The sequence below is a fragment of the Haemaphysalis longicornis genome, unplaced genomic scaffold (genome assembly GCF_048455015.1).
Source record: "Haemaphysalis longicornis isolate Haplotype H1 unplaced genomic scaffold, Haemaphysalis longicornis Haplotype H1 scaffold_4, whole genome shotgun sequence".
Taxonomy (NCBI): domain Eukaryota; kingdom Metazoa; phylum Arthropoda; class Arachnida; order Ixodida; family Ixodidae; genus Haemaphysalis; species Haemaphysalis longicornis.
The window spans coordinates 202,309,223-202,314,770 of record NW_027526361.1 but is presented as its reverse complement, the minus strand read 5'-3'; the positions used below and the strand labels follow the sequence as shown (position 1 = coordinate 202,314,770).

Genomic DNA, 5,548 nt, shown 5'->3' with positions numbered 1-5,548 from the left:
CTACTGTTCACCAGGATAAGCGCAACGATGAGCAGGATCACGATCAGCCACCTCTGAAGAAATACACGGGTCTCTTTACCACAGGTTACTTGTGAATGGCCAAACGATACGTAGTTATGTGGCTAACGGGTAGGCATTGCGGTAAAGAAATCTCAAATGGGCACGGACGGGAAATTGTAAAATAGCGCGTATGTATGCTTTCTAGGGGCTTATGTCCTCGTATATACGTCTTGGTTCATTTTCTTTGCAAAACCAAAATTTTATTCCCCTCTACCTTTATTTTACGAAAAAAATAATGTAAAGATCAGTACCCGCTCAAGCAAAGCTATGGCACGTTTAGGCAAATATAAAGTAAACAACGGCGCTAGAAAATCATCTTTTGAAGCAGAGCCGCTTGGTCGGCTTAAAAAAAACATTCTACTTCCCAAGTGTTTCATTTTTTCGTGTAACAAGCACGTTGTGCATAAGAGGAGAGCCGGCAAGCTAGGATAAAAATAAAAGTATATAAGTATCGAAAGCACAATGTCCTAATCCCGGAGTGCGGTAGGCCGCTTGCTTTATTGATTGATTGTGGGGTTTAACGCGCCGACGCAACGCAGGCGATGAGGCGCGTCGTAGTGGAGGGCTCCGGATTAATTTTGACCACCTGGGGATCTTTATCGTGCGCCGAAATCTCGTACACACGGGTGTTTTTGCTTTTCGCCTCCATCAGAAAAGCGGCCGCCGCAGCCGGGAATCGAACCCGCGACCTCGTGCTCAGCAGCGCAACGCCTTAGCCACTGCCGCTTGCTTTAGGCCAAAAGCTGGGATCTCCGGTGGGTAAAGTGGATTTATTGCACTCAGCCCAGCATTTCTCTCCAACCTCTCACCCAGCGTCGCCACAGTCACAAACGATTCATGAACAGAGTGCCTCCCAGCGTTCAGTTACCAACTAACACAATTTAATGGGACGTTCACCTCTCACAAGAAAACTCAACGTAGCCTTTGACGTTTCAAATAAATTAGGCTTCTCATAAATATCCCGTATGTCTCAGGTACACATATGGAGCACATCATATCACGGGTTGCGGACGCAAGAACATGGTTCCTTGGAGAATCTACATAATTTGTAACGTATAAAACATAACCAGTGGTCACTTATCTCCCCAGATTGACACAACTGCGCTGCGTAACTACAATACAATCTATCATGAGTGTTAGCGGCTAATGACGAGCGCTGATCTGAAGCATACATTTGTGCCGAAACTGAGGGATCGCGTATTCTTGACGGGGCGACGAGTCTTCCTGCCACATGGGAAATTAAAGGGTACACCATTTTCTTAACCGGGGCAACATCGTGTTGTGTGCGTCTCAAGTTGTCAAGATGCAGATTTAGGAATCTTTGCGACTGTGTGTATGGAAATAAACGTAGCAATGCTTCTTCATGGAATTCAACGTTTGTTGGAATTTCTCTCCGGACAAATTCTTCCGTGTTCAAGAATCAACAGCACCTCAGCGTATTATATGTGCAACAAAATTGCGAAAACACGGGGCAAAAAATACGCGCAGAAAGAATGGCGCACCAATATAGGCCGCAAAGAAACACCACTCAACTGCAGGTTTTCGGGGAGCTCCGGGGAGAGACATCGATTTGACGGAGGACACGTGACGTCCATACTGAAGAGACGATGGCTGGTCAGAAATGAGCCTTTCCACTGTGCTCGCTCGCAGTGAAGGACAGACTTGGCGAACGAGGCTGCGCATCTCAACACGTCTTCGGTGTTGGATTTGTACGTGACCGGCGGAATGGTGATCGTAAACTTTGAGGGTGCGAAATGATCGCTGGCATACTACGCGCGAACATCTACAGTGCCATGAATGTTTGTAAACTTTGTGTTCCGAAGTTGTTCAATGAAGGTTCTCACAGAAACAGTGCCTTTGAACACTTTGGATTGAAACAGAGAAAACAGATTCGGATGACAATAATAGCCCTAGCTACAATTGCCCGCTGTACAGTTCTGCTTCACGTTCACTTGACTCGCCGTATTCCTTGCCTGCATATTTTTGAACAATTATTAACCTTTTCTCTACAACCAGATAGACATTTGGTAAAATGGCGCTTGTGCAAGTTTGATGTACGCAAAACAAGCGTGGAGTTCTAGGGATGCCGTCTAAGTGTCTTCGCCATGCGCGACACTGTGGAGGAATTTAATTGTATTTTGGGGGCTACTTCTATTGGTTTTTTTCTGCGATTTGCATTGTGCGTGGAACCTATGTAGTAAACAATATCGAATCTCTTATTCTCCCCAAAAAAACGTTTGGATAATGCCAACAGTAGTAACTAAGGTTAGTGTGACCGACTGAAAAACTCTGAATGAATAAAACCACGTTTAGACCACATAATTTACCGAGGGCACTGCGGTGGAAAGGACCATGGTGCTATAGAAGAGGCAAAGGGTTGGGCTGCCTCCGTTTTTTGAACGGACGCATTGGAGGCAGCTAAATGGGGGCCGCTTGAATCTCGTGGCTGTCGAGGAGCCAATCACCAACCGGTGCGCCGCCGGGTCTTGAAGAAACAGGAGGAGTGCTTGTCAGAGCTCTGTGGCTCGATCCGGAGGCTTGGGATCCGTACAGGCCCATGTCTCGAGAGAAGAAGGCCAGGGTTCCTTTTTTATGGTGACCAGGTCACGAAGCCTAGCTGGAATGTAGAGGGGGCACTCCCCACACAGGTGGTCGAGATCAGCGCGGCAGTTGCACGTGGAGCAGGTGCCAGTTACAGGCGGTTGTGTGTCACCTCTGTGGAAACGGTTCAGCACAAAAGGAGTAAGGAGTGTGCCGGTCTGAATTCTTCGAAGCAGGACAGACTCTTTCCGTGTGAATATCTTGAAGGGGAGCGGTGGTATCAAGAGTGGATTTCCAACTGCTGTGAGGTAGGCCGTACGTTGTTGTTTTGTCAAATACTTGTCTGACATCGGATCTGCTAGTTTGCGTGGGGTAGCTAGGAGAGGAAAACGAGTATCGGAGGCTCTGGTTAGCGCGGTGTAAAGGTGAGCGTGCGCTAATCTATAAGCCTTCTCGTTTCCGGGGATAGCACAATGCGCGGGGTCCCAGAGGATGGCAACATCGTGATCGCGTTCACGGAGTAGGCACGCCTTGTGTCGGATCTTCTGTAGCACATTATCTGTGTAAAGAACATTATCGCATGCTCGATGGGCAGCCTGAGAATCAGTGTACATACGATATGGAACGGGGTCAGTTTCAGATGAAGTTTCGAGGGCCCACTCTAAATCATATAGAATGGCCATAACTCTACGCGGGTGCTGTACATCGCCTCTGTTGATATATGATGGCGTCGGTTCTGGCACCCCTTTGTCTGGTCGTACCACACAGTGGCATAGCAAGTGTTGCTGGTACCATCTACCGGAAGTTCAGCGTCCGTGTATACGATGCGTTCAGTCAAGAGTAGGGAGCTCGTAGCCTTAGGATGCTTCTTGGCATATGCAAGGCGCCGCACTAGCTGAGTGGGGTCCATATTAAGCGGAAGTGGCTTGCCATCGGTGAGTGCAGTGACTTCCCACGGCGGTGTTTTGATGGGCAGAGTAGGCAATGGGTGGATGCCATACCCGAGGAGCATGAGCGTGTACCGCCCGGCATTTGTCGCGCGAAGCCTTGTCTCCTGTGTGCGGATGTGCATGTCGACAAGCTCAGAAAGGTTGTTGAGCTTGCTACAGCTCTTGAGCGCATCGGGGCGTGTGTACTTTGGAACGCCAGTGACAATGCGTTTGCAGGAGGGTTGAAAGCTGGGCTAGTTGGAAACTTGACATTCTTGGATAAAACCAGCGCTGATTCAGACGAGGACGAAGAAGCTGTCCCAGCGGCTGTCCTTGTGGTTTACTTTCTTCGTCCTCGTCTGAATAAGCGCTGGGTTATCCAAGAATGACAATGCGTTTGGCCTCGTTAAGTAGCCGATCGAGCGCGAGCATTTGCTTGCGGTTGACCGGATGGTACGGCATGATACGAGAAACGAGAAAAGCTTGAGCGAACTTTCGCATTTCACGTTCGTTCACTCCACGAGTGCGGATAGAGATTCTGCGTAAACCGTGCAGGATTTGTTTGCTGGTCCTCGTAACCCTTTGGAACCAAGTGTTCGCTGGGCAGTTCTCGTCAAGGTGCATACCGAGTATTCGGATAGTAGATTTCCGAGTTATGGGTCGATCACTGGTGTAAAGTTTAAAATACCGTTTTTCTTACTGTTTGAGAGGGTTTCGTCGGCCACCATGATTGACGACGAACTCGGTTTCGCCTGGGGCGGTGTGTAAACCTCTTTCCGATGCGTAGTCGTGAATAATGTTGAGGGCTCTTTGTAACACGTCCTCCTGCTCACTGATGGATCTCTGATGCGTCCACACAGTGACATCGTCAGCATACACCACGTGTTTCAGGCCCGGTACATCCGCAAGGCGTCTTGGCATGCTGATGCGTAGCTATAATAAACAGTGTCGGTGATATCACCGAGCCTTGCTGAACGCCTACCTGGTTGACTCGTATAGCACTGGCGTCTTGGCCAATTTCGACTTTGTAGCTTCGCCCTTCTAGACAGCCCGCTATAAAGTTGTACATTTTCCCTCTGATGCCAAGGGCACGTGCTTTGGTCATGATGGTACTGTGTGGAACGCCATCAAATGCTTTAATTATGTCGACTCCAACAACAGCTCCTGGGTGCACTGAATTAAGAGTCGAGAACATGCTCTTTTAGGCGGAGGAGCGCATCCTGTGTTGATAGCCCAGGGCGGAATCCGTACATTGTAGGAGCCAAAAGGTCGCGATCTTCAAGGTACCACAGCAAGCGTGTGTTGACTATGTTCTCCAAAGCTTTACAAACACATGAAGTTAAAGAGATCGGACGGAGGTTTGATAAGGTAGGCGGTGGCTTACCAGGCTTCGGAATGTATTTGACCACAGAAGACTTCAATGCGGAGGGCAGTACCCCTGTTTTCTCCAAACACGGTTGAACTCGACGAGAAGAGCGTGCTTGTACTAGTAGGGCATATTGCGTAGATGAGCAAAGCACATTCCATCGGCTCCTGAAGTACTAAGTGTGTTAGCATGTTATAACATACCAGCTAGAACAGTTCGGCTATAACGCTAAGGGGAGGTGTTTAGAAGGCGTGAAATTCAAGTGCAAGAATAAAATGGAACCTCACGGTTTCACAGACATGTTAGGTATCTTAAGCTTATAAAGGTATCTCACCGGTTGTCGTGTCCAAAGCAAGACAATGAAAATGTACACAAACAGGGTTTAGTTTCTTTTTTTCGGATATGCGACACCTACTCATAACTACAGCGGTCGTCATACCCTCCACACTGTCAGCTACTCTACCCCGGCTGCTTCAGAAGCAATACAGCGCATGCGACCTTAAATTTTGGGTTAGACCACTGCGTAACCAATTTCCAATGAGATGCATCCACAATCATTATATGATCGAAGCCTCTTCTCGGCTAAGCAATAACGCAACTTATATTCTGAGCATGACACTCGCTACAGGTATGTCAGTTTCGACCCCTTAAG

General features: G+C 48.2%; 1 pseudogene; it reads right to left on the bottom strand.

Annotated features, from left to right (window-relative positions):
- Positions 1 to 2,478: 2,478 nt before the first annotated feature.
- On the bottom strand, positions 2,479 to 4,031 carry LOC144180187 (uncharacterized; annotated as a pseudogene).
- Positions 4,032 to 5,548: the final 1,517 nt, after the last annotated feature.